We start from the raw sequence: 11,137 nt of genomic DNA, 5'->3' as shown, positions 1-11,137 counted from the left end.
GACAAAACCTTTTGAGTTAGTTTAGTGAAGTGTCAGTGTAATATAGTGAGTGCTATTCATAAAGAACACATGAACAAAGTGTCTTCGCCTTAAATAGAGACATTAAGAAAAGTGTTAATGGACACATTCTTAGACATACTATACCTAGCAAATTAAGTTAGATTTATATTACTCATTAGCCTATAGTAAAGGGCTAGATCGTAATTTTCAATAATGATACCTTAGGTTCATTATTTTAGGTAAAAAAAAAAAAAAAAATATCAGTACCAGCACGAACAGTGCCTTCTTCAGTTAATTCCCCACATTCCGAGTCCGGAGAAGATTTCCAACAAGCGGAATCGCCACTACCGAGATACACTCCAAATCGCTCTTGTAGTCGTTCGTCATCCACAGAAAATCCTACCACTAGTGTAGCAACAGTACTAAAAGATTATTTGGCCGAACAAAACCGGTCACGTGATTCTGCGCAAAATAATATTAATGTAAACCAAGATCCTATAATACATTTTTTTATGAGTATGGCTAGAACTGTACAAGGACTTGATAAAAAGAAACAACTGTACATCAAAGGTCAATTGTTTCAATAAGTGCATAATGCAGAAATGGAAACGCTAAATGAAAAGGAGGCTACTTCTGTATCTATTGATACGGTTCACTCCCCTGAAATGACCCTCTTTACGTTGCCGCTGAATTCTCTACAAAATACTACAGTGTCTCATTTGACAAATGCTGAATCTGTACGTACGCGTATTGCACCAACCACTTCGACTGGCACGATACCTCAACAAGAAATGGCATCAATACACCCTACACAACAAATAACGATAATGAGTGACGAGATTATTAATGCATCCTATGATCATGAGAGCTCTGAGTTGAATGAAGAACTAAAGAAATACGTAGTATTTAAGAAATACTAATTGTTGATTTTATGTTCTTTTCTAAACAATACCTGATTACTACCTCTAAATTCTTAATAAAACTTATCAATAAATAATACCTCAAACATACAACGAGTCTTTCCTCTGGTCCGATTGCCCTTCTAAATCTTGAATTATTTTCCATAGTAAGATGTGGTTTTAGAATATGTAGCAATTCTTGAAATTTCCTGTATGTCATGTGTAGATATCTGAAAAATCGTTACGCCTACACGTTTGTTTGAAAATATGGTAGATAAATCGAACTGGAGCTATTTTTCTAGAAACATGAAGCTTTACTTGTGAAGAATGCAAAACTTTCATAGCTATTCAGATGATAATGTCTTGTATAAACTACCCAACGCTCAGGATGTACTGGTCAAATAATAACAAATAATATAAATAACACTAATAAACATACTTATATATTTCTAAATACATACATAAATTAGATAAAATAACACCCAGACACAGAACAAATGATCATGCTCATCACACAAAGATTTGTCCTGGGTGGGAATCGAACCCACAACCTCCAGTTTAGCAGTCAGGGTCAGGGTCACTAACATATAAATGTTTTATTTCAGAAACCAAATATACGGAGTCTGCGCCACCTCTCATACGGGAGCAGCTGCAAGAAAGCAGAAGAAAATTGAAAAACCTGCAGACAGAACTCCAACGACTACGCAAAAGGAGCCACAACTTCAAAACAAGACTTGCTAGCGCTTCGAAAATGATCATGGACCGAGCTCTAGAAAAAGTGACAGCAAATATGACACTTGCTGCCAAAATTTTTACTAAATTGCAATGTAGGGAAAGCTACAAAAAATCGAAAGGGAGAAGATTTACATTTAAGGAGAAAGTATTATCACTTTCAATGTATAAAAGAAGCCCTAAGTGCTATACATTGCTAGCTTCATATTTTTGTTTACCCTCGGCAAAAGCCTTGAAAAGATTACTGGCAAAAGTGGAGATAGAAAGTGGAATGAACAAAGCAGTATTTTTAAAAATGAAGGAAACAGTGAAAGCCTTGTCTCCCCAAGATCGACTATGCTGTCTAATATTCGACGAGATGTCGATAACACCCCAAATCCAATACGACGCGGCCAAAGACAAACTAAAAGGTTTTGCTTGGGGCAGCAAAACCTTTGCTGATCATGTCCTAGTATACTTGGTCAAGGGTATTAGAAAAAATTTTAAACAGCCAGTGGCATATTACTTTACCAGTTGTTTAAAGAAAAGTAATTTAAAGGAAATAACCCTGAATATTATCAGGTATGTTCAGAGGACAGGTTTAAATGTTTTGTGTACAGTTTGTGACCAAAGCGCCACAAATGTAGCTGCAATCAATGAAATGATTGAAGAAACAAAAAGAAAATACTTCCAGCAAAACAAAGAGTGGCGACACAGTATAATAGAAGTAAGTGGCAAACAAATAGTTCCGTTGTTTGATGTTCCCCATCTGATTAAAGGCGTAAGAAATAATCTTTTGACTAAAGACATGAAGTATTTTGATTTTGAGGAACAAGTGGAGAAAATCATTAAATGGCAATATTATCAACAAGTTTACGAAGCGGATCAAAGTTAAGGCGAATTGAAACTCCTTCAAAAATTGACAGACGAGCATGTATACACAGAGAAAATGAAGAAAATGAAGGTGAAAACAGCTGCGCAAATCTTCAGCCACAGCGTCGCTGTGGCAGCTGAACACCTCACGGGAAGAGGCGTGTGTCCGGTGGAATGTCGACAAATTATAAAATTCACGAAAATTATGGACAATCTTTTTGACTCGTTAAATACAAGTACATTTTATCCCAACAATGGCAAAATATATAAAAGTTGTGTTAGAAAGAATTCACCTCATCATCAATTATGGACAGAAGCCTTGCGAATTCTAAAATCTATAAAATTTCTAAAAAGTAAAAAAGATAATAAAGATCAAATCTACTATATTGATTGTACAGTACCATCAATAAGTAATTTTATCCGTACCATTGAAGGTATACAATATTTGTGGAAAATACTATCCGGAAAATATGCATTTGATGCCATGCTTACACGGAATTTTAATCAGGACCCATTAGAAAACTTCTTTGGGAACATAAGAAGTTATGGTGTACGCAATACGGCACCCAATACTATTCACTTTGAGGGTGCCTATAAATCATTACTTTTAAATAATTTTAACACACCACACTCGGTCAATAGTAATTGCGAAAATGATGACAGTTACATTCATTAGACTTCTTTTTAAAAGAACAATCTAATTTTCCCAATGATGAGGCACTACTTTTTCAGTCTGCGAGTAATGAGGGTGAAGAAATTGTAGTGCCTCAAATAAATATTGACTGTGATCCAAAAGATGTGGGACAGGCAAATTATGTATGTGGATGGGTCCTCAGTAAATGTTTGAAAAATATAAGCAAAGATTGTAAGATCTGTAAAAAAGACATGGTCGGTGATAAAAATACAGCTTCAAATGCATACATTAGATCTAAGGAATACAAAATAAGTAGCCACTGTCTTGTGTATCCTTCAAAAGGTATGGAAAAAGGTTTCATTCAATTGCAAGAAATAGTAACGGGTATTCTCAAAGAAAATGTTCCAAAAATCAAAATAAAGGATAAAATTTACATGCTTGCTGATATAATGGTAGAATACCCGTTTACTTGTAATTATGATGAAGATCAATTAAAAAAATATTTTAATAACACGGTAGCTAATGTTTTAATATATAGTTGGTGCCGTACAATCAATAGGATATTATCAGGCAAAATCAAATATGATGGTGAGGATGAAATCAAACTGGCAGCACAAGCATATTATGTAAAGCATAATAAATTTAATAAATGTAATAAATAAAATATCGAACTTGTTTTTTTTCATCACCTAAAATTATTTCTTGCTAAGAACGGCTACTGTCTAATTATCTAGCTGAACCTTTCCACCAGTAGCAATGGTTATGCTAGATATTTAACAGTAAATACTACAAATAGAGAGGTTTTGTATGTTGTTTAATATACGAAACCTCTTTACTTTGGATTGGACTCTTTACCTGGATTTTTTAATAAAGTTTTATGGTCAGATGAATCAAGATTTGAGCGATCTGGAATATTCAATATTCATAATTACCACACGTGGGCGATGGAAAATCCACACGCTGTGAGAGCTTCAACGTTTCAACATCGTTTTAGCGTTAACTTGTGGTCTGGTGTCCTCAATGGCGAACTAATTGGTCCGTTTGAATTGCCGACTAGACTTGATGGAGCAACCTACAGAAACTTCTTGGAAAATGAACTTCCATTGTTGCTGCAAGATGTGAATCTCGAACTTAGACGCACTATGGTGTTTCAAAATGACGGCGCACCGTGTCACTACGCAACACAAGTCCGAAATTATTTAAATGAAGCATACCCCAACAGATGGATATGACGCAGTGGACCAATTAGATGGCCTCCACGCTCACCTGACCTCAACCCCATCGATTTTTTCATTTGGGGCTATTACAAGGAAATAGCATACGCCCGAGAATGTTCGAGTGAACAAGAGCTGAGGCAGAAGATTACAGAAGCCAAACGTGTTGTCAAGGAGAACAGAGAAGCATTTAGACGATTGAAACACAATTTCTTACGAAGGTGTAGAATGTGTATTGCTGCTGGAGGTGGCCACTTTGAAAATCTATTGTAAATTTAAAAAATATTAAATTATTTTTACATTATGATCTACTTCTTACTTAAAACTTTCCTTATCCAACCAACACGATAGGTTTTCAGCATTCTCTAATCACTAAATTTGCCGTAGGAATGATAAATTTCTTTTTAATCAGTTGGCTAATTTTAACGCAAAATGACGATGGACATGAACGCAAAATGACGATGGACATGAACTGACAACTAAAAGAACTGTTAAATCAACAAAAAAAAAGTACTATTGCAGATCTAATAAAACTATTTGAGGAATCTTTAAAATTATTTAAAATTCACAATTTTAATATGTGGTACCAAACAAAAAGCTATAAAACCTGTATTGAAAATTTAGATGATCATGAAATTGCTGTGCATTGTGACTTTTCAGAAAACTTTGAGTGTAAAATGGCAGAAGAAGTGCAAGCAATGCATTTTGGTGCCTCTAAAGTGCAAGTCACATTACATAGGTCATTCGGGGTAAGAGAACGTGGCGGGTAAAAGTTCGCAGTGGCGCGATCTCCGACGGCGGAGGAAAGGACTGAGGTGTATGTTCAAAAAACTAGATTTAGCGGTTTAAGTCGCCGCATCGAACCCACGTGCCGCTTACGCGTTAAATTAATACTCGTTTCGACAGGCCGTCGAACACGTGTGCTGCAATAAATTCGTTCGATAATTTAGCAAGGAAAAAATGTGGTGAAGTTAAACCGTTAACGTTTTGCAAGTAAGTTTACTTTATTTGTATTGGACATTAACTGTAGTTCTTACTTCTTATGTAGATTATCATACATATTTTTAAAAAGTAATGAATTTGTGTGTTATTTCTGATCATTTATTACCTACATTTGTCGACTGGGGTAAGAGTGCGAGTTAAAAAGTACGCACGCGTACTTTTACCCACTAAAATTTGTTTAATAATATTTTATTCGGGCATCTATCAGAATGTCTAAAATTAAAATACCAAACGATAAATAACCTACGGTCAAAATACCTAAAATCGAAATACCTAATAATTTTTTGTATTCTGAATATAGGAATGGATGACATCTAATAATTTGACAATGAACACAAGTAAAACAAAAATCATTAATTTTAGAAATTATGGCAATCAACCTAGACATCATCTGGGGGCACGGTAGTGCCCCCGCCAAGACGAGCCAAGCGAGGCGCACGGGCACTACCTACCTTTTCTCGAAGCGCTTCGACGTTTTTTTTTGAACCCTCATAACTTGTATACGAGCTTTGTGTGATACTGGGCCACTAGAGAGCTGTAGACCTCTCTTTAAAAAACTTAACTTTATGACCCTATTTTCGCTATATATTTTTCAAATTGGTATTTTCGTTAAAAGTACCGCATTATTTTTTAAAAGCGAATGAATGTAGTCTTTTTCCGTCCCGAGATAAAGATACACTAATGTTGCCGATGTGCAAAACTGCTTTATATCGCAAAAGCTGTCATTTTATGATTATTAAAATTTATAATGCCATATCAAAATCAATACGTGAATTACCTATTGCATTGTTTAATAAAAAACTTAAGAAATGGCTTATTGACGGAACATTTTATAATTTAAATGAGTTTTTCTCTACCCAGACATGAGTATTATTATTATCGGTTTATTATTATGTATTTGTTATTTTTTTTAACGCTGATATATTTATACTGTGACATTAGAATAATTTAGACATAATTTTATTAGGTATTTAATCGAATTGGGACTACTACAATGTATTTAATTAACTTAAATTAATTTCGTAAATGTATCAATAAGTAATATACTATAATATTGCATGCCAGTTCACATGGCGAACACTGTTACGCAATTATTTGTAATACAAAAACATCTAATGTACGTGTTCAAGCAATTAATAAATGAATTTGAATTTAGGTGAAATAATCATTAGGTATTTAGATTTTAGCTATTTTAAACGAAGGTTATGTAACGTTAGGTGTTTTAATTTTAGGTAGGTATTTCAATAATAAGACAGTTAAAACTTTCTGTATTTTGAACGATAGGTGAAACATTCATAGGTGTTTTTAATATTTATTCATATTTTCTCTTTCAGAATAAAAAATGCCGAGGAATTATATAAGAAAGGCACTCAACGGGCCCTCATCTCAGAAAAACAAATAGAAAAAGCCAAAAAACAAGAAAGACACATCTAACGACGTGCCAACTTCTTTGGGTCGTTTTAAACCAACATTTTCCAAAGATGAAGAGGCACAATTTGCTGTTCATTGCCAAGATATGGACAATAGATTCTTTGGCATTACAATTAATGATTTAAGACGGTTAGCATATGATTACATATGATTTTGCAACAGCAAATAGAATAGAAAACCGCTTCGACGAGTCCTGTAAAATGGCGGGTCGAGATTGGGTGAATGAAACCTTTAGTAAAATCGGCAAAAAGGAAGAAAAATTGTCGAAAATCGAAGCAATCTGTTGACGTTCGTCCAAGCATATCAACCGATGATACCACAAATGCAAAAGCCTATACATTGAGAACAGCCCATCGCGCAAAGAAGTCGGCTTATTTAGATTAATAAAAAACCAAGTATGCCATTGAAATAACAGGATGCTGATTCATCCACTTCTCACATTCAATCATTGAATCCTGGCAGAGGTATAACCCAATTTTAGGTTGCTAGTCTCTTCGCCGTTGCCACAATAGGTAATGCCGAGTCTGGGTTTAGAGCAACAGGTATATTTCCCTTCGCAGATGATCTGTTTGACGAAACTGAGTTTGCGCCCTCTTCTGTAACAGATCAAAATGAGCCCACGACATCAAATGACAACGTAATTACTTAAAGAGCTCAAGATATGATAAGGGAACCAACCAAGACATAGACCAAGTAGTTATTTCGGGTGCTACAGCTGAAATGACCAAAGAAGTTTCGTTACCCGCAAGTCCATCTATATTTACTATCTGTGATGAAATTGGAAACCTGACTGATTCTGATGCTACTTTTATGGATAATGACTTTGATGATACCGCTGCAATCGACAAAGAAAACAAAATAAATAAAGACTTAGCTGAAAAAGCTTCAGATAAACAATTAATGATCTTACCACACGATAACTTAATTTGTCCAAATGTAAAAACGGATGACTCTGCAGAAAACAAGAAAATCATGCAAAATTTTCATGGATCTAAATCAGCTCATTCATCACAAATTAATGAAAAACAAGTTGCAACGGTAAAACGATGACATCAAGATTTTATTTTTATAATTATTTTTGCAAGACTTAGAAGTATACTTTGTTTTTTTTAATTTGTTCAAATATATTTTTTTTAATTTTGTTTTCTACACTTCTACACTAATATTATAAAGAGGAAAACTTTGTTTGTTTGTTTGTTTGATTGTAATGAATAGGCTCATAAACTACTGGACCGATTTTAAAAATTCTTTCACCATTCGAAAGCTACATTATCAACGAGTAACATAGGCTAGGTTTTGTCCCGGAAATCCCACGGGAACGGGAACTATGCGGGTTTTTCTTTGAAAACGCGGGCGAAGCCGCAGGCGGAAAGCTAGATTTTCATAATTTTGTAACCAAGACTGTTAAAGCATTCACTGATAATTATATTCAATTTGTAAGTCTTTGCGCACAGATTTTGTTCGTCGTGTCTCCTCTATACGTAGTATTAATAGCTCAATGTTTTAAGGTGTATTTTGAACATATTTTTGTGCTCTGTCACACCCCGGACACTCCATACAAAATTATCGTTTTGACAGTCACACTGTAGAGACTGCAAATGTGTGTGTTAACGCTTTATGGTTGGCACATTTTTGACTAGCGTAAAAAAAATTTCGCGTTTTTCTGATGAAATACATCCGTAAACAGCACAATATCTAACCATTTTCTACGAAAATCGATAATCACAAATCCAAAATAATAAAATTACTTTAAGTCAATTTGATTAATGTTGTCAATCTTCTTTGCGTATCGTCCCTGTAGAAAAATATGGGCCATTTTTAGACTGATCGTGCGGGGGAGGTAAGTGTTTAATTTTGGCGGGAGGCGGAGAGTGTCCGTTCTGTAGCGTTTAGCTACTATTATGTATTCTGTAGCTCTTTTTTATGTGTTTACATAATATATTTGTCTTTGGACTTTTTAGTGATTGTAGCAGAACCATGCCACGAAAATAGAAAAGAAAGAAAGGAGTTCGAGCTCGAGTATGTTCTTGGACTACAGAACAATTGCAGTCAGCTTTCGACGAAATGGATAGAAATACCATGGGGATAAACAAAATATCCCGACAGTTTGGGATTCCATCAAGAACATTGCGAAGACGTTATGCTGCTAAAAATACAACGAAGCAGACACTGGGTATGTATTAAAGGTCATGTTATACAAGATTTTAAAAACTTTTATTGAACTAATTACTGTAAGTTGTCAATACCTAGATTTATTAACGTAGTTTTTTTTTGTAGGAAAACATTAAGCACATTCTAAAGCTTGGCGATGCAGGATTTCCCCCAAATAGTCAATCCATACGTATGTTAGCTTACCAATTTGCTGAAAAGCTAGAGCTGAAACATAATTTTGACCATGAAAACAAAATGGCTGGAGCTGCATGGTTCAAAAATTTTTTTGAAATTGATATTATTGAATGAAATCCAAAGCTTTCTTTTAGACTAGAGCTACGCACGCTAGCACGGCTAGAGCCAAGTGCTTGAGTAGAAGAAGTAAATAACTTCTATGATATTTTGATTATGATGTCTTGACCGAAAATGGTCTATTGGACAAACCGGAAAGATTATACAATATGGATGAATCTGGAATCCAATTGAATAATAAACCCAGAAAAGTCATAGAAAAAAAGGTGCCAAAGTCGTCAATTCAGTTCAGTCACATCTGCCAAGAAAGGTGAAACAATGACAATCGTTGGATGTTGTAATGCAATTGGTAATTTTCTTCCACCAGTTTTTATAATAAAAGATAATAAAAAACCTGAATTTCAAGATGGATTTCCAATGGGCTCAAAAGTATATTATATGAATAAAAAATCGGCATATATATAAATGCTTCGTATTTCGATAAATGGCTAACAGAACATTTTATCCCTCTGAAGCCGCACGGGAAAGTTCTGCTTATTTTAGACGGTCACTCATCACACTCAAGTGCACCAAATATGCTGCAAGCGGCTGCAGATAACGACATAATTTTATTGTGTTTGCCTAGTCACACAACTTCAGCTTTACAACCTTTAGACATATCAGTATTTGGGCCATTGAAAACCTACTTTAACCAAGAAATAAAAAGATCAGATGTCTCAACGCAGGAAAGCTTATATGCAATGCTTGGATTCGCGCTGCCACTCCTGCAAATGCTTTTGCTGGCTTTAGAGGTAGCGGTATTTATCCAGTTGACCGAAATGCTTTGCCAGATACTACATTCCTGATATCAGATACTGCACTGGATAGAGAAAATCCTGGCACTTCTCGTGCACCTCATCAAGTTGATCGAACGTCAAAAACCCAGGCTCAAACGTCTTATTCGTTAGATTGCCAACCAGGGCTTGTCAATGTCTCGGAAAATACTGTATCTCAAGCTCATGATTTATTTTGGTCTTGTTTCGAAGAAGCTGCTGATAACGAAGCGGCAACCAGCAGAGCTCAACCAAAAAATTCTGCAGCTTCTGAATTAGATCATTACTTAAGCACGGCTAGGGCTGCAAGAAATATCGATCCGTACAAATGGTGGGGATTTAACAGAAGGCATTACCCCATATTAAGTAAGGTGTCGGCAAAGTATCTCTCCACACCAGCAAGCTCCATATACAGTGAGCGGCTATTTTCAGAAGCAGGGCTAGTTTACGAAAAAAAAAGCCGTTTAAATGCTGCTCGCACATAAAAGTTAACTTTTCTGCATCATAATCTGCCTATACTAAAATATGAATATTAAAAATTGTGTCCCAATAAATGATTATAAAACTTACAATTTTTTTGGATTCAATATGTAAAGTATCAGAACTGGCTACATGAAACCTGTACACTTTTCAAAAATTATTCCTCAAGATAGTAAAAAGTTGTAACGTTTAGAGGTCTCAAACAAGTGTCTAAAGTCACATCTGGAGAACGTGGGCAGCTTGTTTCTGTATGTGGAGCTATAAATGCTATTGGTAACCACCTGCCACCATTTATTATATTCCCACGTAAAAATTGGCAGCAACGAATGATAGATGGTGGCCCACCGGGTACTGAAGGAGCTCCACATCCAAGTGGATGGATGACAGGGCCAAATTTCCAACTTTTCCTGAAATTTTTCCAAGCAAGCAATAAGCAGTTAAGATGCACCAAGGACAGTCCTTGTCTTATTATATTTGATAACCATGAGTCACAAATTACTATTGACTCTATAAACTACTGCAAAGATAATGGTATCCATCTTTTAAATATACCACCACATACCTCTCAAAAATTACAACCTTTGGATCGAATTGTATTGGGAGCGTTGAAGTCATACTACAATACTGCATGCGATAATTGGATGGTCAGTCATCCAGGGCGGCCGTTAACCATATATG

The 11,137-nt window shown here is 35.3% G+C and overlaps 1 pseudogene; it reads left to right on the top strand.

Moving 5' to 3' along the window:
• The first annotated feature begins 1,926 nt into the window (after positions 1-1,926).
• On the top strand, positions 1,927-10,780 carry LOC149901156 (uncharacterized; annotated as a pseudogene).
• The last annotated feature ends 357 nt before the right edge of the window (positions 10,781-11,137 follow it).

Source organism: Colias eurytheme, chromosome 17, assembly GCF_061535395.1.
Source record: "Colias eurytheme isolate Ceu_HAF_F1 chromosome 17, ilColEury1 Martin Lab GWU primary, whole genome shotgun sequence".
In the NCBI taxonomy this organism is placed as follows: domain Eukaryota; kingdom Metazoa; phylum Arthropoda; class Insecta; order Lepidoptera; family Pieridae; genus Colias; species Colias eurytheme.
This window is presented reverse-complemented; position numbering and strand designations above follow the sequence as displayed.